Here is a 23350-nt window from a genome sequence, read left to right as displayed (position 1 = left end):
GGTTTCGGGTTGGCTCAGCTCCTGCCATTGTGGCTGCTTGGGGAGTGAACCATAGGACGCAAGATCTTCCTCTCTGATTCTCCTCTCTGTATATCTGACTTTCCAATAAAAATAAATAAATCTTAAAAAATGATAAAACTAGGAAAAAGTATTAAAAAAAAACAAGGGAGACTAGGGCTATGTACATGCCTTTCTAGGGGGTAGGGTGGGAACTTTAACCTTCAAAATTCAATTTTCTAGTAGGAGAAACACTCTCAGGAAGGCACCTCATTGCACTCAGGGAACCATAGCCAAGTGTTGTAATGGCCGGAGGTGGGGTGTTGCCCTTTTGGGATGAGGGTGAACATTTTGAAACTTGAATGAACAGAGTTACAGAGCACTTGGCCATGTGCATTCTGGGTCAGGTTGCTTGAATTTGAATTTTAGCTATGTTGCACTATTTTATTTTATTTTTTAAAAATTTTGAATTTTATGGTACAATTCCATAGGGTCTGGGATTTCCCTATCACCCCCCCTCCCAATTCCAACCCCCTGACTGATTTTACCCATGTTGCTACAATAGTATAGTCCTTCATAAGTGGTCATAAGTCCATCAGTGTGTTATTTAAGTGTACTGTGACATTGCTGGTACAGACAGTGTCAGACAGTGCAGCACCTATTGTCTAGATACGTCCAACCGTCTCGAAGTGTAGCTTTTCCGTAGCTCTTCTTCCAATGGCACTCGTCTAGGATAGTATTGGGCCAAAAACCCAAGAAAGGGAGAGAGAGGAGGGTGCGGTACTACCTCTAGGACACATCTTGACTTGTGTGTCTGTGAGTGATAGGGTGCAGAGGAGGAGAGATGGGGGGAGACTGGGTCTTCAATTTCTGTAAAAATGAGTGAAATAGTAAAATTTCAGTGAACTTTCACTGCTGGCTTATTAAAGGTCAGACCCCTGTCTTGGCAGTCAGAATCCGATGAGTGCAGAGACGAAGGTTCAGATCAGGCCACCCGCCTCCAGTCTGCCCTTGTCACTGCCTCCCAGAACCCCCTTAGCTGATGTGGCCGCTCACTGTTTTCTGACTAATGGAGATGGAATAGGGAACCATGCTTCCACACCGACATTCAGCGTGGGAGAAACAAGCGCTAGTGTCTTGACGTTGTGTCTTCAGTTGTTTGAAACCTTCCTGTGAAACTGAGAAATAGCATCAAATATCCGTGTTTTCTAGGCCATCGTTTCCTGGTCATGCCTGTTTCTCATGGGCAACTCTGTGTGCTTATGGCTTATTTTAAGAGACGAGACAGGTTTCTTCAAGCACTGAATAGGGAAGTGCCGATGACTCTTGGCCCCAGCCTGTCTCAGCCCTTCCCGTTGCAAGAGGTGGAGCACATTTCCTCAGGGACTGGTGCCCGAGCAGGTGGAACTGACCGTGATTCATATCTGCTTGAAATTTTGCGTAGGATTGCATTAAAGCTTAAGAGTCTTGGAGATGCAGTCACAACGAGATTTTTATAGCATGCAGTATATTCATCCTGGTGGGACTTGGACTGCTCTCCTGCTGGAGATTGCTAGCTGGAGCTGTGCCTTTGTCCACGTGGCGTGGCAATCAGCAATCGGGTGTTTAGCTCGCGGAGATTTGTATTTGAAAGCAGGATTTTAAGATAGCTTAACATACCTCGCCAGGCTTCTAGCTGCCCCCTTTCTTTGAAACAGAGTATTGGTAAATCTCAAGCAGATACGTTAATTTAATTCTGTAACTTTTTAGCACGATTAGTGTTTCCATTAAAACCATGTTTATGAAAATAATAAAGTAAACAGTTGAAAAGCTCCCATTTTGAGGAGGCTTACAAATTTATTACTGGAAAATGCCCTAAAGTCTACTTGTAAGAATGTTATATAAACAGCAAAAAATAGTTTTTACTCATCTAAACCTCCTATCTATTGTTTTTGGGTTCCATTCAGAGCTTTCCCACCCCCTCTGGTGCCTGTATCTTGCTGCGATGGGAATTCTGCTCAGTGACATGTGTCCTGTTCCTCCTGTGGGATTTGAGCTCTCTGAGAACCACCCTTTCCTCTTTTCTCCTCTCCAGTAAATCTTCCTTCTCAGCTAGCAGCATGTGTTTTGGTTTCACATACATCTGAACAGAATGTGTTTATTTTCCTTTATAAATAGGCATTGTAGACGGAGTGTACAGCATTCTTAGAAAAACACTAGGACTAAAGAGACAGAGGACTGGTAGGTCGGAATAGCTTCCAGCAGCACAGCCTTCTTTTCCAGAGTCCAGGGCAGCAGCTTCCTGGGGCAAAGGGAACCACTGGAGTGGCTAGTTCTCGCTCACACTTTATTTATTTGGCTTTTGATCAAAAATGTTAAAAAGAAAACTTGGGACTTTTTACTGGTTCTTATTTCTCTTATCATAATGATGATGTAGTCACAAATCAAAAATGTCTAGTTGATGGTGGCTGTAAATGCTAGGCGAGGAGAAGCATTGTGTGTCTTGGAAGCTCATTCCAATGTTTGAATGTTTCCTGCATTTTCTGACAGGAAAAAGGAATCTCAGTGTCTTCCTCTATGAAGTTTTCATTTTTGTTGTTTTTAAAGATTTTTTTATTTTTTATTGGAAAGTCAGATATACAGAGAGGAGAAGAGACAGAGAGGAAGATCTTCCGTCTGATGGTTCACTCCCCAAGCGACTGCAATGGCAGGAGCTGAGCCAATCCGAAACTGGGAACCTGGAGCTCTTTTGGGTCTCCCATGCAGGTGCAGGGTCCCAAGGCTTTGGGCCGTCCTCGGCTGCTTTCCCAGGCCACAAGCAGGGAGCTGGATGGGAAGCGGGGCTGCCGGGAATAGAACCAGCGCCCACCTGGGATCCTGGGCGTTCAAGGCGAGGACTTTAACCACTGTGCTATCGCGCTGGGCCTGTTGTTGTTGTTTTTTAAATAAAAGAGTGACAAGATTCTTTTTTAAGATTCAGTGACTGAAAGGCAGGTTTGCAGAGAGAGGGGCACACAGAGAGATCTTCCATTGGCTGGTTGACTCCCCAAATGGCTGCAACGGCTAGAGCTGGGCCAGCCTGAAGCCAAGAACTTCAGCTGGGTCTTCCACGCAGGTGCAGGGACTCAAGGACCATCTCCCGCTGCTTTGCAGGCCACAAACAGGAAGCTGGATTAGACATAGAGTGTCCATGTAGGATGCTGGTGTCACAAGTGGCTTAACCTACTAAGCCATAGTGCAGGCCCCAGGCTAATACTTTTAACATTTAATGTAGCAACAGGTAAGAGATCAGCTGGATGCAGGAAGAAATTATTTTGCTTTAACTTCAATCTGAGTGCAAGTTATAAAACTGAAAAATTTTATGCAAATTAGGGACCATGTGAGTAAATTATAGATATTGCCACTTTAGAATGAAGGTATCCTGGCAACCGTCAAATGCTGTCAGGAGGGTTGATCAGAAAGATTTTTAAAAATCTATTTCAAAAATTGTCTTATTACTCTAAATCATTTGAAGGAGATACATAGGAGAGCTCTTACATGCTGGCTTACTTTCCCCGACGACCTACACCAGCCAGACCAAGGACAGGAGCTAATCCGTTCCGTCAGGAACCTCATCATTGGAACCATCACTGTTGCCTCCCAGGGTGTGCATCGGCAGGAAGTTCTAGCTGGAACTAGAACCTAAATACTTCCAGCGTCTGAGCGCTCAGCACAGGACATAGGTGGCTTCTCTGGTTCCTAAACCACAAGGCCAAGTGCCAGCTTCCTGTTATTTGTGAGAGAACAAAGTTAGAGACTCATAGCAGTGGAATACTTCGTATTTGGAAACAGCAATTTGAGAGTATTTCAGAGAGTTCATGCAAGACACACAGGATGAGAAACCATGCATGGATTTCAATCTTTACATTCAAGTAATCTCATCTTTAATTCCATGTTACAGAACTTCGTGAAGAATTGTCATGTGTATCTTCTGTGGTTTGTGAAACTTTGTTATTATCCAATTTGATTCATTTTCATCTCAATTTTAATTTCTTCAGAAAATGCATCATAAAGATCCTCTCAACACTAATGTGAATAACCACAAAACAAGCTGTAGGTTATTAAAAAAATTCATCCATGTCCAATACTTGGATTTTTAATTTTTTCATCAATTCTTTAGCTTGATACAGATTATTGAAATTTTTAACCAGATATTTATTATCACCTGTTAGGTAATAAACAGTAGTGACATTTGATATTGAACAATCCACAGCAGAGAATTACAGACACAGCTGTAGCAATTCCCCAAAGGAAGCTAAAAGAAATACACTGAGGAAACTGACATTTCATATTTGCTAAAAAATGCTAATCTGCCGTCCACTGTGTCTGCTAATTTGCCACTCACATGGGACGTTTGATTGAGCCTCCAATCCCGTCTCTGCCCCTAGTTCGACTCCCAATGTTGCAGCCATTTGCAGAGGGAATCAGTGGGGATAGGAGATCTGTCTCTGTCTTTCTGCCTCTCAGAAAATAAAAAGTAAAAAAAAAAATTGTTATCAATTGATCAGGAAAAGGCTTTCTGTGATAGGAACACTTGAGTATTCTTGGGGAGAGAAGACTGAAAGCCCTTGTATTTGTGAGAAAAGGATACAGGCCAAGGGGACAAGGAACACAAGTGAGCTGGACATAGCAGGGTATTTCAAAATCTTTTTGGAAAAGTGGAATTAAGATATAGGTTTATAGTGATGCAAAACAAATCGAAATCCATAAATAAGTTTTTTTTATAACATACATTTCATACAAAGTTTTTGGGGACCTATCGTATGCAGATTTTAAAACTTAGATGCACCAAAAATGAAATCATTTTTAACTTAAATTTTGCATGATCATTTTGCAATATTGTCATATTTGAAGAACATCAAGGAGGCCAGGGAGGTTAGAGAATGCTGATTATGGGTGAGGCAAGGTGCTGACAAAGACAGCAGACGAATGGGTCACGGAGGACTTGGAGATCCACAGGTGACGTTGCTTGTGCTCTGAATGAGACAGCACATCATGTGGAGGCAGAGAACTGAGAGAGAGAGAGATAATGGGTCTTACATTTTAAAGAGAAATGCCTACCTGTGGATGGAATGTAAACTGTAGAGGACTCATCCTGGGATCCCGGTCAGTGACAGCCAAGAAGTACTGGCAGAGGAGGTAGTAAGTGGTTGGTCTGAGACAAAGATGTAGGGGGTGCCCAAAAGGATTGGCTGATGGACTGGATAGGATGTGGGAAAGAGAAAGACATCCAAGACTGTTTCCAAGGTCTTTTTGTTACAAGTAACCTGGTGTGGATTCAAGGAACAGCAGGACAGATTGGCTGTTTTTAAAGCTGTCATAGTTATTCTTTTTAGCTTGACAAGCCAGTAATAGTGATTGGCAAAGAGGGGCAGGGAAGGTTCTTTGAGCAGGTGAAGACATGGGAAGTAATTGCTGGAGCTGGGCAGCTGGTGCTCACAGTCCACCCCTTTGGATGATCGCTTCCAAGACACTTCGCTTGGCTCTCTGTCTCCCTTCTCCTTCGTGCTGCTCTGCACATCTTCTGTCCTTGGTCTTCATGAATGTGGGGGCTGCAAGGTTAGCCTCAAGGCTGCACATCCATGATGGCCAAGAGTTTATTTTTTTTTTGAGCCTACACAGTTTGAGATGATTATGAGCATCCAAGTGATCAGGTTGAACAGGCAGTCAGATATGAGGATATTTCAACACATTGGTGAGAAATGGAACTGGTATAAATTTGGGTGCCAAAGATTTTGTAATCCTTACAGATAATGTTTTCTTCAAAAAAATTAATGGGAAGTGCTTATTGTGAAAAACTAGGAATGGATTTCACTAATTTTTGGCACTAACAATTTATTGTTTACTTACATTTTCTCATGAACTTTTTGAAGTTTTCTTATGAGTTTGAGGAAATAACCTGAACAAAGAATTCAGGGATTATTTTGGTCTTAAGAGTGAGCATGGTTCGGCTGGGCTGAAGCACCCTACAGTAAGAACTGGAATGGTTGAGGGCTGGTCAGGCTGTCCCCCATTTCAGGATGCAGAGGCATTTGGGAGGCTGGGTGTGGCTTCTCTTCTTATCTGCCCCCTTTCCTTCCTCAAGATACAGGAAGGAAAAAAAGAGAGCCTGAAGTTTTGCCAGCAGGCTACCAGGGAAGAGATAATTGAAATGAAAGGGAATGATTAAACGATGAATTCTAGAATCTAAGCTAAATGAGAAGTTGTTTGGTCTAAGTATGGATCAGTGAAGTGGTGGTGGAACTTTGGAGGTCTAAGACAAACTGAGTAACTGTTAAGAGACGGAGTCAGGGGCAAAGTATATGTCTTACGAACCTAAATCTCTAGTTGAGAAAGGGTGCAGTTATTGGTAAAGCTGATGGTGGTGTGACTGTGTGAGAGGTGCCTTAGGCAAAGTGACAGCCATAGTGTGGAGAAGGAAGCAGCAACTGGAAGGGCCAAGATACTGACAGCACTGCACACTTGGACAAGGGGATCACCAAGAACTGTGGCAGTGATTGTTCTGGAGTGACTGTTGTAGATATCCTCAAGGAACAGGGTGGGAGGTCCTGGAGCTCCTCAGTTGACAGGCATAGGCAGGAATTATGAGAAATACAGCCTGACGGCAGGAGCTGCGAACCATGGAGATTCGGTCCACAAGATTAAACAACTCATGGACATTGGATCCAGGATTTTAGTGCACATTAGAATCACCTGGGGAACTTTCAGACACCTGTCTCTTAGTTTACAAGCCATCCCAATTAAATCACAACACATGCTGGGGTAGAAGCCCAACTTCACTATTTTTAAGGTTTTGAGACTTAAGGAAACAATGCCCAGGAGCCACTGCCATCAGGTCAATTCTGCACTCTACCATTTGGTGAGCATTAGGAAGGACTGATCATCTTGGAAGAAAGATTTATTCTGAGACTATTTCCAAGTAAATGGGGAGCAAGAAACAAAAACCGTCTCAAAAACAGTAACAGCAACAGGTATTGGAAATCAGCCACAAATGATGAGGTCATCATGCTACAAAGGTGGATAATTGGCTCTGGCTTTTTACCTGGTCTCTCAGGTGTTCTCAATATGCCTCTGCCTTCTTGTTTGCTGCCTCGCAGACCGCAGCTCGCTCTCTCACGTCTGAGTTCTTCCGTGAGGATGAGATTCCCTGAGAAGCACATCTCAGCTAACCTTACAACCACGGATGGAAGACGAGTCAAGGCAGCGGTAAGTTCTGAGCAACCTTCCCCTGAGGAACGGTCTGTGTAGACTTCCAGCTTTTATCCTGCTGGCTTGTCTCGTGTCCGCTAACGTGTGTTTGCTGATGTTTCCTGGAGCCTGAGGTATGTGCCCTTTCTTTCCACCTAGACACCTTGGCCTTGTTCTGCTCTGTCTCTTTCAGCCGGTTGCTTTGCTGCATCCCCCAAAAGGCTGAGGCAATAACTGTTTCCACCTCAACCTACAGCCTCTTGTTGCCATCTGTCTTGTCTGACCAGTTGGACGTGTGTTCGCTGCACTCTCTCTCAAATGCTGGGGAGTCCGGGGAGGAATATCACACTTATTGGCAGCCACGATCTGTATCTGTGGTCCAGATTGGCTCTGTCTGCTGAAGGGACTCGCGTCTCAGTTACTCTGCCTCCTTTGCTACGACATAGAAACAGGAAATGCTGGCAGGAACTGGTCAAAACATGGTTCATTTTCAACTGCTTTTCTTTACCATCTCCCAGACTCCCTCTTGGGTTTTTCTAGACAAACCTGAAACACCTGGGCCATCAGACCCAAAGGGTTCCTGTTTACAGTCATTTCTCTGCCTACCTGTTTAAAAGCCCTCTGTTCCATGGTGGGGACCGAATATGCCTTGCTGTAACTTGTCACACTCGGAGCTCTCTGATCACCGCTGGTCTCCATTGTAGAATCTGAAAGGATGAAAGTTTGAAATTCTGCTACATTTTCTAACAAGTGTGTGTTTGGTTTTTTTGGTCATGTAATTGTAAGTCTGAAAATATTTGTGATTACGTTCATGGAGCTATGTTTTAGCAAAATATGGTTGGTTCTATACTTGAATGTTTAGTCTTTTGGAACTAAGGATATGGAAGTCATGTGCTAATCTTTTTATCAAGGTTGTTTTGTCCTGTTGCAACTGACCTAAAATGATGAGAATTTTATGCATTTTGGAGAAGGTTTTATGTCTTTCTGTTTCCATTATTGATCCTTAATTGCTTGTGAGAACCAAGTCTTAAAGGAGTTAACATCTGCCTACTTTTGATGATGGTGCAATTATCTTAATTCTGGTTAGATCCAGCCCACAGCTTTGGTTAAAGTGCTCAGCTTAAATGTATGTAATCAGCTTGTTTTTATTTTGGACAAATGGTTTAAACCTCTGACAGTGCTTTAGATGAAAAATTATGAACTGAATGTTCTGACTTTGGGGCTTCTCATCGGATCTCTGGAATGCTCAACGAACAAGATGCCGGATTTGGTAAGGTAAGAGTTTGATTTAATTCAAGTTATGCATAATGTGTTTTAAGGTCATAAAGTGTTTTAAGGTTATAAAATGTTGGGACATTGATGCGGTGCTTAAATAATTGTCTGTCTCAGAATTAATCCTGTCCCCTGAGGTTGGTTGGTTGGTTTGTTTTAAAAACAGATGTGGCTCTGTGTGGTGCCGGTGGGAATGAGGTTCCTAGCATGTGCCAAGAGCCTGCTTGGCACTGAGACAGGGAGCTGGCTGCTCTTCCCCACTGCCCTTCACCTTTGCTGGCCGCCCTCTCCATCCTTTCCAGACAGCGAGGTGCCCTTGGCATTAGGGGGCCCTCTACCCTGGGCAGGGCAGTCGCATTTCCCACCGTGAGTTTTCTGGCTGGCATGCATTAGTAGTGTGGCCACAGCTGAATGGAAATAGGGGGAAAAAATAAGAGATGGTGGTGGTGGAGTGCGTTTTGCTGAAGCCAGCAGGCTTGCAGGTCTGGATCTTGCCTTTCCAGGGACTGGCTTTAAGACTGGCGTGGAACAGTCTGGCTTTGAAGGTCAGAATAGGGACCAAAAGGGGGTCCAGTCAAAGGAGGTGATTCCAAGAGAGATTTGGAGATGACTAGAGACCGATAGGCAGCATAAACTAGAGAGTCAGGTTGCAGAAACCCAAGAAGGCTCTAGTATTCATGGGCTACACTGTGATAAACTAGGGAACTTAGTAGTTAAGTCCAAAAACTCAATTTTGAATTACGTCTCAAGATCTAGTACAAATGTGCAGATTATACTATCAGACTAGTGAGCACTGGTGAAATCCTGAAGCCCAAGAAGTCGGGCGAAGCAACAAAGCAGGCCTGGGTTCTTATTTCTTCCCTATTCTCTGCCAGATGCCAAGTTTATTTTCTTTTTTTTTTTCACTATAGATTTTGTTTTACTATTTTTTTTTCCTTTTGAAAAAATAATCTTACTTAGTTGATTAGGGTACAAAGGGTCAAGGGCTATAGGAAAGTAGGTAAGACCGTTGTTTCCACACTAATATCATCGCCAAATTAATTTTCTATTCCATGAGATTTTCAACTAGGAGATATTCCTAAGAATTGATTTGCCCAGCATTTAAATAGAAAGCTAAATTCCCTTTATAACACCTTAAGTTAGGTGACTAAGAAACCTGGCCAAGGAATTGGGACTTTAGATTAGAATACTATTTTACAACTAGATTTAGTCTGCTGTAAGCATGGTAAATGGACAGAAATCCTTTCTATTTAGGCCTTTGATGTCATTTACAAATCGTGAACTCTGTAAACATTGCAACCTGAACTCAGTGGGTACTACCACCAAGAGGCCAGTGAGGCAAAGCCAAGGGCTGTCATCACAGGGTAGCACCCCTCAGTTTCCCGTCAGGCCACCTGCCTCCCTTTGCTCAGAGAATCAGCACTGAGCCTGAAGCGCAGAAACCACGGGGCTTTCCCTGCTACGGGACACCAGAATCCCACAGTGTCATCAGAATGAATACCCTTTAAAATGCAGGATTCAAGATTTTTTTTCAAAGATTTATTTATTTTTACTGGAAAGTCAAATAAGATTTTAAAAAAGGAGATGGAAAGCTTCAACTATGATCAGAGGATGGTAAAAAGTGCTTAGATAAAAAAAAAAAAAAGGCTTCAGGGCCTGGCAGCGTGGCCTAGTGGTTAAAGTCCTGACCTTGAACACCCAAGATCCCAGGTGGGTGCTGGTTCTAATCCCGGCAGCTCCACTTCCCATCCAGCTCCCTGCTTGTGGCCTGGGAAAGCAGTCAAGGATGGCCCAGGGCCTTGGGACCCTGCACCCACGTGTCGGGGACCCAGAAGAGCTCCTGGCTCCTGGCTTCAGATTGGCGCAGCACCGGCCGTTGCGGTCACTTGTGGAGTGAACCATTAGACGGAAGATCTTCCTCTCTGTCTCTCCTCCTCTCTGTATATCTGACTTTCCAATAAAACTAAATAAATCTTAAAAAAAAAAAAAAAGGCTTCAAAAATTAGGGATTAGCCACAGCGCCCCCTTGCCTGAGATCCTACAGTTTGCTCCTACAGTCTACTTTAATAGGAACCAGGTGAAGAATAGCAAGCCAGGCAGCAGGGGCACTGCCGTGACAGTTGGTTTACGTAGTGATCTTCCTTGAAGACCCAGCAAGGCCAGGCTGCCCCGAGACAGCACCTGTTATTGATGAGGAAAGTCGAGACATTAGGCAAAGAGCTGTTGTGATGGAAACTGGCCTCGCAAGAGCCCCATCGGCTCTGCCAAGAGCTCGGTGGCTGGCAACAGAAATGTTCTGGGAATGCCAGACTCTTAGAACTGCAGACACTATTGACCCTAAACTGCCAAAGACCTTGGCTCTGCAGAGCTTCCAAAGTAACCATTGCTCTTGAGGGATTAGCCTAGAGTCGGTGACGTTGCAGGGATCATAAATTTCCTTTGAGAAATGCTGCCTTTTTGGTAACAGCCTTGTTTTCAGTCCAGCCAGGTACTGATTGTGGGATGCCTTCCTCAAGGAGGATCCCACCTCCCTTGTGTCTCTTCCAGTACCCCATGTCAAGAAGGAAGTCTGAGACCTCACAGCTGCCTTGCCAGGCCTTAACACCCCCTGATGATGATTCATCTCTAAACTGCCCCCTATCGGTCTCTAATTACCTTTACATGGGTGAGGAAACCGGGTGGGAAGCAGTAGCTGGTCTGGATAGCTCAGCAGTACAGGAATTCAGACAGATCTAGCCTATTGGGACAGCCCCCTAGTGGAAGGTTTAAAGGGTGCAAAAGTCACCCAGTGTAGATGGCTTGCTAATCTGTTCCCCATCTCAAACTCCAGTTTTGAGCATTCTCGTAGTACCCTGAACTTCCTAACAGAATGCAGATACCAGATGTCCAAGGAAAACAGCTTGTCAGAAGGTGAACGCTTTAGGGGTCATCATCATCCCTAGGGAATTAACATTGCCCGGGGAAGGATACTGGAAATGCTGCAACTCCTACTCGTACAGCCATGAGCCAGCTCCAGGCTTTCTCTAACAGGGTGTGGATTCCTAGGCAGAGGGACATCATGAAGCTTATAGCAGGTTTCCAGTGTGAGGGAGTAAAAACAGAGCCCACTCCCTTGTGAAAGAAGAAAAACAGCCTTAACACAGGTAAAGGCTTTTGTGAGCTGGGCCCCTGTGCTACATTTGTTCAAACCTAGTTCACAGTAGACCTGCTGTTATACACACTACTTCCTGCCCAAATGGGCATCTGTGCCATTCTCTAGAAATGGTTTTTGGGGTTCAACCAAACTGGACAGGTACAAAGCCATGTTTACCGTTTCTTGGGTAAGACCAGACAATGCCAGGATCAGGCTGAACGAAGTTGGAATATCAGACCTAGCATCTGAGTGTGGTAATCTTGGCTACTGGCCCTTCTTGGCCCTATAGTTTCCTTTTTTTTTTTTTTTTTTTTAAAGATTTATTCATTTTTATTATAGCCAGATATACACAGAGGAGAGACAGAGAGGAAGATCTTCCGTCCGATGATTCACTCCCCAAGTGAGCCGCAACGGGCCGATGCGCGCCGATCCGAAGCCGGGAACCTGGAACCTCTTCCGGGTCTCCCACGCGGGTGCAGTGTCCCAATGCATTGGGCTGTCCTCAACTGCTTTCCCAGGCCACAAGCAGGGAGCTGGATGGGAAGTGGAGCTGCCGGGATTAGAACCGGTGCCCATATGGGATCCCGGGGCTTTCAAGGCGAGGACTTTTAGCCGCTAGGCCATGCCGCCGGGCCCGGCCCTATAGTTTCCATACTCTGCTGGCTTCTCTTTGGGCAGTGTGTGTTTCATGCTCTGCTCCGTTTTTTTCTCTACTAGAGTATAAAGTCTAGCTCTAGCTGGTAATGAAACAAGGCTTCCAGCGTATCCTTTGGATGATTTCATTAAGTTAACTAGCCAGACATCAGGCTATGTGTGTGTAGGGTGTGGAGGACAGAAGAAAAATGGAAATTTCTGTGTGATTGACTGAGGGAAGAATTGTACTAATAGATCAAAATTTGCATAATCAAAAATCTTGCGTTACTGAATAACCTGGTTTGGTGGGTCCAGGCCCTCTGCAGCTGAGCTACCTTGGGAAATCTTGTCTGATTTTCACCGAAGGAGTTAGGGAGTTCTCGGAGGGATTCCTGACTCCGAACATCTTCCACCAGCAAAATGTCCGAAAGGATAAAGGGGGACAAAAAAACGGAGGGCCCAAACCCAGCATCCATTGAAAACTCCAGTGTGAATGCAGGCTCGGCTCCTAGCTCTTCACTGATGAGCCTGCCTGGTCTGTCAGGTGGGCTCTTAAGCTTTGCTACCCAACCACAAACATGAGGAGTTGGCAATCTGAGGTTAAAGGGGTGCCTTACGTTAGATGGTTAACAGCCAGATGGTCTTGCTTCAGGTTCTTCACTTGATGCTTAGCTTCACTGATGAAACAGAGTCAGAAGATGTGCTTTCCGACTGGTGATGGAACAGCAATGTCTTTGGCAAAGTGAACTTGTAAATTCCTCCATTAGGAACATTTTAATACTGTGCCCATAAATGTGTGTATGCGTGACTCCTTTGTCATAGAATTTTTCTGTATGTCTTCTGCGTCACACTCAAGTGTATACTAACATAATTCAGATCAAAAGACAACAAAACAGTATGTCTGGTACGTGTTATGCTTCGGCGAAGGTGAAGTCAGGTTCATTGCTTTCAATCATGGTCTGATCGTAGTGGAACTGGATCAAGAGGTGAAGTTGGTCACGCTGGACACTTAGTTTCACACTGAGAAGGCTGTATAATTCAGAGAGAAGTCACGGCATGGAATGTCATATGTGGAAGGGAATTTTAATTGTTTACTTTTGACTTAACCTCCTTGCCTCTCCTTTTAGGGGCTTTGGGGTGAGTGCCCATTGAAGAAATCAGTAACTGTCCCAAGTGAGGATTAGCATGTATTGAATAGGTGGTTGGTACTCTTTATAAAAAGATTGACTTTAATTAGGGTCTTTCACAATTTTACAGTTTTACAATTTCAGTTCTACTCTCACAAGAATTCATTGTGGAAAAATACCCAAACATTGCTAAGATGAGAAAAAAACTGACATTTTGCAGTTTTGGACAGTTTTCTGATATTTTGTTTACACAGGATATGAAATTGGCAAGGATACATATTTCCTCCGGTAAAGAGCCTAGAAGGAAGTTGAGGGGGAAAAAATAAAAAAAATAAAAATAAAAAAAGATGGATTTCTCCACTAGTGCACCAAGTTATTTAAGATGTGACCATCACTAGGACAAAGACCTAACGGAAATGTTTGTTTTTAAAGGAGACAATGATGGATTGTCCCTTTCTACCATCTGAGTGTGGATCTGCTGAAGGGGAACCAGAGAGGCAGTGTGTGGCCACGCGAGGCAGGCCCTCCCCAGGCAGCCGTCACGTGTGGTATCAGCTCCCATGAAGCTGCTAAGCTGTTGACGTGAGAAGGAGGCCTTTGTTGCAGAGGTCCAATCAGTCCCTTTGTTTTCTTTTTTCCTAGCTATTATGTTGTAAATAGGTATAAATCCAATTTTAAAAATCGCAAGTTCTGTAAAAGGCCCAGACAATTTCAGTTGCCAGTGCCCCAGTTAAACTGTCTTGGCTCATTGCTCACAGCCATCACACATCTCTCGTGGCTGTAAATGAAACAGGCTCTGGCAGGAATTTTAAGTGGCTTATTTTTAAAGAGGTGAGTATTGACAAAATGAGCCTGGGAAGTGATAGGTTACCAGAGGGAGAAAGATTAAATTCCTTGCCATTTTCTTCTTAAATTTCCCCAGTCTTGCATTTCACAAAATGATCTACCAAAATAGCATATTCTTGGCAGACCCATGATTGACCATTATTGGGCAATAGCGATGCTGGATGGTGAAGGTCTTGCTCTGTGGAGAGCGTCAAACAGAAACAGCAAGAAGAGCTTTTGCTCTAAATCTAACCAGGGTGTCGGTAGGAGTGTGCCTATGACTTGGGTAGAAAATTCAACAAAAGGTTCATTGCTTTTAAAAAAAAATAATATATAAAAAGATTTATTTGAAAGGCAGAGTGAGATTGAATTTTCCACACATTAAGCTTATTCTTCAAATGGCTGCATCTGCTGGGTCTGGGCCAGGCCACGATATTGCACCTGGAGCTTTTCCCAGGTCTCCCACAGGGGCAGCAGGGACACAAGGACTTCCTCCATCTCCTGCTGACTTCCCTGGCCCTCAGCAAGGAGCTCGATCAAGTGGAGCTGCTAGGACTTCAACCAGCACCCACGTGGCATGCCAGTGCTGCAGGTGGTGGGTTAACCCCCTGTGCTAAAAGTGACAGCCACTGAAGCTCACCGCTTTAGCCAGAGAGTATGCAATCACGTAGAATGTCACGTTGAAGACTCTGGGGAAAGGGAAAATTAATTTTTTTTAAAGAACAAAATCCTTCCATGTGCTCATCCTTTGCGGTCGTCGATATCCTGGCAGTTCTCACCTTCTCATAAACGGTGTGATACTTGTCAACGTGTTGACTTTTGAGCTCGTTTCTGTTTTTGAACACAGGCAGCGTGAGGCATGCAGAGGGCGATGGCTAGAGTCATGCGCACTCCAGAGAGCAGGCAGTAAGCAGTGTTGGAGGCTAAGGGTCAGAGAAGAGCTGGCTTCAAAAGTCATCTTTAAAAGTCTGTTTCCATACTTTAAGATTTTCATTGCTTTTTAAAAACATGTTATCCAAAAAAGCATAGTTACAGAAAGTAGGAGGAAGGGAGAGAGGAAAAGAGAGAGAGAGAGAGAGAGAGAGAGGAATTGGAAACCTATAGCTTCATCTAGGTCTCCCGCATGCAGGAGGTTGGGAGGTGGGGGAGCGATCTAGGCATTTGAACTAACCTCAAAGGAAAAACACACTTGAAACACGAATACTCATTGAAAGTAGGATGAGATGGCACGTATGTGCCACAGAATAAAAGACAAAGATCTTCCAGCCACTGGGTCACTTGGCAGGTAGTTCAGGTAGTTACAGCAGCTGGGACAGGGCCAGGCAAAAGCCAGGAGTCAGGTGCTTCCTCCAGGTCTCCTTGATGGGTAACAGAACTTGGGTCATCTGCTGCTGCTTTTCCCAGGCCACTAACAGAGAGCTAGATTGGCAGGGGGTAGCTGGGCATGAATGCTGCCTATAGGGGATGCTGGCATTCAGGTGGCAACTTTACTTGTCATGCCATAACACTGACTCCAGGAGCTACAGCTCTCAAAGAAGGATTTAAGCCACAGCTGTAAAGGATTTTTTTTTTCCTGCAAAAATGTCTCTGAAGATTACAGGAAATTCCTTTCAAGGATGAATTCCGGATCTGATGGGGGAACAGAGTGAAAATGTAATATCAGGATATTACATCAAGACCTAAGTGCAGGAAGTGAGGGTGATAAATGTGCAGTTAGGGGAGCCCTAAAGCTGCGTGGAGAGTTCCCCCTAAGTCTAGCAATCTGTGTGTGCTTGTGCGGGGTTTGCAGACACAGTAAACGCCTGGGTGTCCTGATGGAAGCACAGGAGATGCTGAGAGTTGACAACACTCATTGATTCTTTGTTCAGCATTCTGAACAAGAACTTCGGGGGAATTCCATGTATAATCCCCAGGCCACAGGGGTCTTCCCTCCCCCTTTTGTTAGTGCAATTTCTGTTTTCTCCCAGCATCCCGTAAGCAGAGTCCAATCCCTTCACTGGTTTTCATATAGTGTGCAATCTGTTCTTCAGGAAGTCACAGCAAGTCTGTCCTTTGTGGGCTTCATGGGGCATTTTGTGCAGGTAGCAAGGTGTCACCAGCAACCTCTGCCCTGCTCCTCCTCCTTTCTTCCTTTGTCTAGATTTCCCCAGAAACTTCACTTCTTTCCTTCTGTCACTGTTAACCTGATCAAAGCACGTTAGCAGGCATTCTTAGCCTTATTTTAGCAGGTTTGTGGTTTTTGCACGTTTGCATTGTCACAATCGCCTATAATTCTTTTGAACACAGAGATTCCTGGGATCTCACAATTGGCATTCCTAAATTTCCTGTTGCTACAGGTGCTGCTGGCCTGGGGTCCACACTTGCACATCTCGGACGGCGACTTGATTCCCAGGTGGTTTGATTCCTTTACGGATGGTACAAAGACAGGCACAGGTAGATGGTTCCAAAGACACCACTCCAGCAGCTTTGGCAAAGAGTGTGTCTTTTCACTAGACTGAATGCAAATCTCTACCCTGATAAGTGTTTACATAAAACCAAATCATGACATATTGCTTGATTTGTGAACATTGAGGTGGTAGTGCCAAGAAGGAGATCATTATGTAATTCTGTTTAAAGGTCTGTTTTTATTTGAAAGGCAGATTTTTAAAATTAACTTTTTATTGTCATTATCAATTAATGATACAATTCCATAGGCCCTGGGATTTCCCTTATCCCTACTCCAAGTCTCCTCCTCCCCACTGAGTTCCCCTGTATTATTGCAATAGTATAGTTCTTCATACACAGTCCTATGTCTATCATTGTGGGCATGGACAATGGCAGAGGGTCCAGCATCCTATTGTTAACAGTTCCATTGGGAGTTCATCGCTGATCTGAAAGTAGAGATGCCTACTGCATTGTATCCTCATGTCTGGATATGATAGTTTCTATTACACAGTTACCACACATCCCCTTAAATGAAAAGTCATAGTACAAAACCAACAGTAGGAAGAAAAATAGAAATTTATAATGCCATGAAGTTCTCAAGAGGTTTTGATAATTCAACAGTCCTGAATTGCTGTCGATCCCGCCACTCCAACCATGATGGTGATTGTGGGTAGAGCGAGGGACCTGAGCTGCCCGAGAACACTTCACAGTGTAATTACTGTGGAGGGAGAAATCTGTCGGGCCTAGGCAAGCCCAGCATTTGCCCATCGCTTGGCAGCAGTGACTAGGGCTAGGATCCCAAGCGTCGAGCTTGACCTGGCTTAGGTCCTCCGCTGCTGGGAGGTCCATACACTCAGGCCCTGAGAGCAGGTTATTTAGGTTTTTCAGATAATTGTGTGGGAGCTGCATTTTGGCCAATATTCTGTCTATATTTGAGAAGGGAAGATTCTGATTGAGCTTGTTCCCATTTATTGGGAAAACACGATCTTTCCCAGAATTGCCTTGCAGAATTTGACTTCTATATTATTGTTCATGGGTTCATGGCCAGCCCTAGTTAGTTGCACAGGATGGCCACGGAGTATTTGGCAAGGTGCCTTACCTACACCTGCCTCTCAAATTAGGCTTTCATTACTAAGAGGGGTGGAAGACACAGGCCAGGTCTTCAAAAGTTTCATAGAATGTACATGTTATAACACAACTCTGTGTGGTCCTCTAAATGATTTCTGAACCAACATAAACATCTTTTAAAAAATAATTTTCATTTAGATAAATGACTAGGAACGGCACCACTGAGCTGCAGCAGGGCTTCCTGCAGTACGGAGCATGACCATATTTGGGGGTGATGGAGGAAGCCTGCTGAGAGGATTAGTCTCAGAGTGAAGACAGCAGGGAGTCAGCATGGCTCCGAGGAACAGCTGTTTATTAACTGTATGAAAGTCTTTGGGTTTCTCAAAAGGTTGGTTTGTTTATTTGAACATCAGAGTTCCAGAAAGGGAGATACAGAAAAATCTTTGATCGATTGATTCACTCCCAAGATGGTTGCAACAGCAGGGGCTGAACCAGGCTGAGGCCAGGAGCCAGGAACTTCATCCAGGTCTCCCAAATGGGTGGCAGGGATGAAAACACTTGAGCCATCTTGTGCTTTTACCTGGCTATTAGTAGGGAGTTAGGTTGGAAGTAGAATAGCTGGAACACAAGCAGTGCCCATCTGGGGTGCAGGCAGCCCTTAACCCAACTGTACCACAGTACAGGGTACTAAAGTAAATATGTTAATTCTATTTTTCCTCCACTTTTTTTTTTTCTTTTTCTAAAAGACGAGGAGACAGATAAAGATGGATGGAAAACCTATAGCTTGTGGCCTACTTTGGATTTTGGCACTTAGAAGCTGTGTGTCCTTGAGCCAGTTCCTTGAGCTATTTGAGTTTTACTTCTCATAAATATCAAATAGGGATCTTCCTATGGCCTTATTCCCTAATTTGCGGATGCTTTTAAGTGGGGATCTATAACACAAGTCTAGTGGTACACTGTGCATGTCCAATCAATTCAAGACTTCAAGGCTTGCTTCAAGAGACCTGTGCCAGGGATGGGAAAGTGTGTGTTTCTTCAGGATAACTGTGGGAAATGACCATAGTGAGCTGTGGGGACCAGTGAGAGACCAACTTGTGGCTCGTTAACTACCTAACACACGATTATAGCTGTGTATGTTAGCAAATTCTTTCCAGTCTATTTTTACCCTGGCACCATTGACACCACTAAACTTTGCACACTTGGGTGTTTATGTGAGCCAGGGAAAATGAGCTGTAACTGAAGGTATAAGCAGACACAAGTGGACAGGCCTTGCCTACACCATTGTAGTGAGCGTGCTATCAACTGTCTAGAATTTTTTCTGAATTTCTTCTCTTCCTTGTGAAATACAGAAGGTGAGTTTTTAGGTAGTGCTAAACAACTACTGCTGATCCAACTCAAAGAACTGGAAGAATCTGCAGGTAGAGGAATATGACTGGTCTGATATGGAAATACAGGTGCTGCATTTGGTAGAGTAGGCCGACTGGTGCGTGCCCCTTATAAAATGGCAGCACCACGAAGTGGCCCTGAATAATGGTCACATGAAATGATGGGATGAAATGAGGTTGAAACCCGGCCGCTGATGGGAACACGAGTCCCCAAGGCCCAAAAGCTGCTGGGAATGAGAGTGGTGAGCTGATTGCTGAGCCAAGAAGTGAGGGACTAACGAAAACTAAGTCAAAGCTGCGCTGGGTGTGCAGGACAGGACCCAGGATTCAGAAACCCACTCCTTGTTTTTTTTTTTTTTTTTAAAGATTTATTTATTTTTATTGGAAAAGCAGATATACAGAGTGGAGGAAAGACAGAGAGGAAGATCTTTCTTCTGATGGTTCACCCCCCAAGCGGCTGCAACGGCTGGAGCTGAGCCAGTCCAAACCTAGGAGCTTCTTCCAGGTCTCCCATGTGGGTGCAGGGTCCCAAGGCTTTGGGCCGTCCTCCACTGCTTTCCCAGGCCACAAGTAGGGGGCTGGATGGGAAGTGGAGCTGCCGGGATTAGAACTGGTGCCCATATGGGATCCCAGCACGTCCAAGGTGAGGACTTTAATTGCTACGCTATTGCGCAGGGCCCCAGAAGCCCCCTCCTAGCAAGGGCCATGGTAACCGTAAGTGACCACGGTGATGCTGGTGCTCTAGGCCTCCCTCACCAGCAGGGCAGATGCACCTGGTCCCCACTTCTGTGCCCACTGGCCTCATTGCCAAAATGGGTAAAAGAAACAGCTCCCATTTTAAGCACCTCCCTATTTATCCTACTGAACCTACCCCTGTTCCTTTGCATTGAATGAGAGTTGGTGCTGCATTTCAGCGACTCATGTGGCTGATGATATGTATTTGTTCTGCCCACTTCTGGAGATCTTTGTTCTTTAGACATATGCGCTTCGCTGCTTTAAGCCTTTGATCCATCAGATCTTTTATCCAAATTATCATGCGTTCAATGAGAGCTTTCCTGGCCCATATGTTTTTTTTAAAAGATTTATTTATTTTTATCAGAAAGTCAGATGTACAGAGAGGAGGAGAGACAGAGAGGAAGATCTTCCATCCGATAATTCAACCTCCAAGTGGTCACGATGGCAAGAGCTGCCCAATCTGAAGCCAGGAGCCAGGAGCCTCTTCCAGGTCTCCGCACAGGTGCAGGTTCCAAAGTTTTGGCCCATCTTCGACTGCTTTTCCAGGCCACAAGCAGGGAGCTGAATGGGAAGCAGGGCTGCCGGGATACAAACTGGTGCCCATATGGGATATTGGTGCGTGCAAGGCAAGGACGTCAGCCACTAGGCTACCATGCTGGGCCCTGGGCCAGATCTTTAGTTACATTGTTCACTGTCCCATCCTCCTTTCCTCCCTACTTTGTACTCCAGAGCTCACACCACGTTAAATTCTAGGTTTTCTTACTAGTATTGCTCTGTGTTGGCGTACACTGACAACAAAGTGAGCATTAAATATGATTTTTTAAACTTGTTTTTCGTCTTGCCTGTTGCATTTGTTCATAGTTCTAGCACTTAAAAAGAACTTCTGGCCCATGGTAAATCCCTAATAAGTACTCTAGAAGTAAAATAAATTGATCTCCAACTCATTCCTTTATAATCTAAGTAGACTTCAAGGCTTCAAATTCTGTACACGTTTTACTGTGTGGGTCTGCACTGTACATGCCTTGTTCTTGATGCCAGTCTTAACATGGGAAGCTTTGGTGGATAAAGCCAGATGAGCAGTAACTTTTATAGAAAATGATTTTTACCTGGACCTTGTGTTTTATTTATTTTTACTTGAAAGACAGAGTCGGGAGACAGACATCTGTTCTTCTGTTAGTTGACTCTCCAAATAGTGGCAACAGCTGTACGTGAATCAGACTGAAGCCAGAAATCTGGGACTCCATTCAGGAGTGCAGCATGGGTGCTTGGGCCCCAGGTAATTGAGCCATAACTTTATAGATCTCCGGGTGTGCGTTAGAAAGAAGCTGGGTTGCAAGTGGAGGCTCAAGGGCCAGCACTAAGCCTCAACAGTCTGGTTGATAGTTGAGATCCTGTCTTGGGATGCCTTGCCCAAGTCCCAATTCCACACCGTTGGTTTTAGCAAATGATAAATTACTTCAGTCATAACCCCTTACCATTTTTGTCTAGACAGCCTTCCATGTGGTGTGGTTGGTTATTTCTATATTTCCATCAATTTTGAAATTTACATGCAGAATTTGAGAAAATCAGAGCCTCTTAAAATGACCACATGTGAACCGCTCTAGAAGGCTTGTTTTACAACAGGCTATTTCTGAAAATACTGGAATTAGTTTGGAGGGCTTCAAGAGTCATTTTCATCTCAACTTGTACTAATGGTGTAGATGACTCAAAAAATTACTGTCTCTTATTACTGAATCTGCTTCCTGATGAATGCCTGGCTTACTCCTGCATCTAACGCGTTCTCTGGTCCACAAACAAGAATTCTGCTTTCATTAACAGCCAACTACTTAATTTTGTGTAGTGTTTGGAATTCAGAGTTGGTTGAAATTTTCAAAGACAATCAGCTCTGATACTACTGTTGTGCATTTTTATTTGGGAGGTAAAGAGAAAAAGAGTAAGTTGTTAATCCAGTCTGTAATTGTGAATTGCATGCATTTCTACTTTCAGAGTACAAGAAATTAAGATTGGTTTATTTTAATATAAATTTTGAATTCCTCACACAGTTCTTAAATAACATGTTTTCAATGAACTTTTTGGGGACAATTCTCATATTCCTCACGTACAATGTTTTGTAAAAATTAAATTTTTCTTAATTGCTCCAGGTCTCCCACACAGGTGCAGGATCCCAAAGCATTGGGCCGTCCTCGACTGCTTTCCCAGGCCACAAGCAGGGAGCTGGATGGGAAGTGGAGCTGCCGGGATTAGAACCGGTGCCCATATGGGATCCCCGGGCTTTCAAGGCGAGGACTTTAGCTGCTAGGCCATGCCGCCGGGCCCAGAATTTGCATTTTTAAAAATATTTGGTGGAATCCCCAGTGAAAGCAGCTGGTCCCTGCGTCTGTTGTAGAAGTGTGCTTGTTACTGCTAGTCTGCGGTGATCTCTGATTCCGCCTTGGCTGGTTGTGTGTTTCTAGGAATGCACTCAGTTTTTTCTAGAGTTTTTCTAGTTTCATTTTGCTGTCAAAAAATGACTCGCTGCATTGCCTTAAAATCCTTATTGATGTAGCACTGGTTTTATTGTTCCTTCTCTCATTTCTGTCCTTGAGTCTTAGTTGCTCTGACTCTGGGTTTGTGTGTTGGCTTATTTTTTAAAGAAAATTTACTTCACTGATTTTTTTTTTTTTTAATTCTGGGCTTCTGTTAACACTTTGATCTCTGCTCTAATTTTGGTTCTTTGCTTATTCTAGGATTTGTGCTCAGATTGTTCTTGTATGTTATGTTTTTTCTTGATCTTCTTTATAATTTTATACATGAACACCCTCTTAGGTAGTTAGGCAAAGCTTCCTCTCGGTGGTGCTCACTTTCATCTGACTTAGGATGTCTTATTTCCTGGCTCCTCTTTTGATCTAAGGGTAATTTGACAGTCTGATTTTTGGTTTCTTCATAAACTCTGCACTTTGTGTGTCCATTCTGCTATTGATTTCTACTTTTGTTTTATTGTGACTAAAAATACATTGAGTAATTTCAGCCTTTCCGAAATGTAAAGGACTTGTTTTTGTCGGATAACACAGAATCGGTCTCAGAAAGTGTTTCATGTGTATGTGAGAAAATGTCAGGTCTGCTGTTGTGTAGAACATTCTGAACATCTTTCAGAAACATGCTTTGATGCCATTTCTTATTCTCTACTATTTTTATTTGAAAGGCAGACAAATAGAAAGAAATCTCCCCTTTGTCGGTTGATGTCCGAAATGCCAGAAACAGCCAGGGTAGGTTGGAAGCAGGAACCTGGAATGAAGTCTGGGTCTGTCATGTGGATGTTGAGGAACACACCCTCTTGGACCATCATCTGCTGTCTCCTGCAGTGCAGATTATGAAGAAGTTGGAATTGCAGGTGGAACTGGGACTCAACCCTGTGACCCAATGTAGGTAGACAGGTCGCTCGTACAGGGTTAAACACCACCTCTCTAGTTTTTTTCCCTTAGAATTCAGTATCTCACAGTGAGAACCTTTTACCTCTTATGCTTTATCTCTCCAAAAATTTGCATCTGCACTAACAGTAGAAGCCT

Source organism: Ochotona princeps, chromosome 27 (genome assembly GCF_030435755.1).
Source record: "Ochotona princeps isolate mOchPri1 chromosome 27, mOchPri1.hap1, whole genome shotgun sequence".
Classification (NCBI taxonomy): domain Eukaryota; kingdom Metazoa; phylum Chordata; class Mammalia; order Lagomorpha; family Ochotonidae; genus Ochotona; species Ochotona princeps.
The sequence above is the reverse complement of the archived record's forward strand: the minus strand, read 5'-3'. Positions refer to the sequence as shown.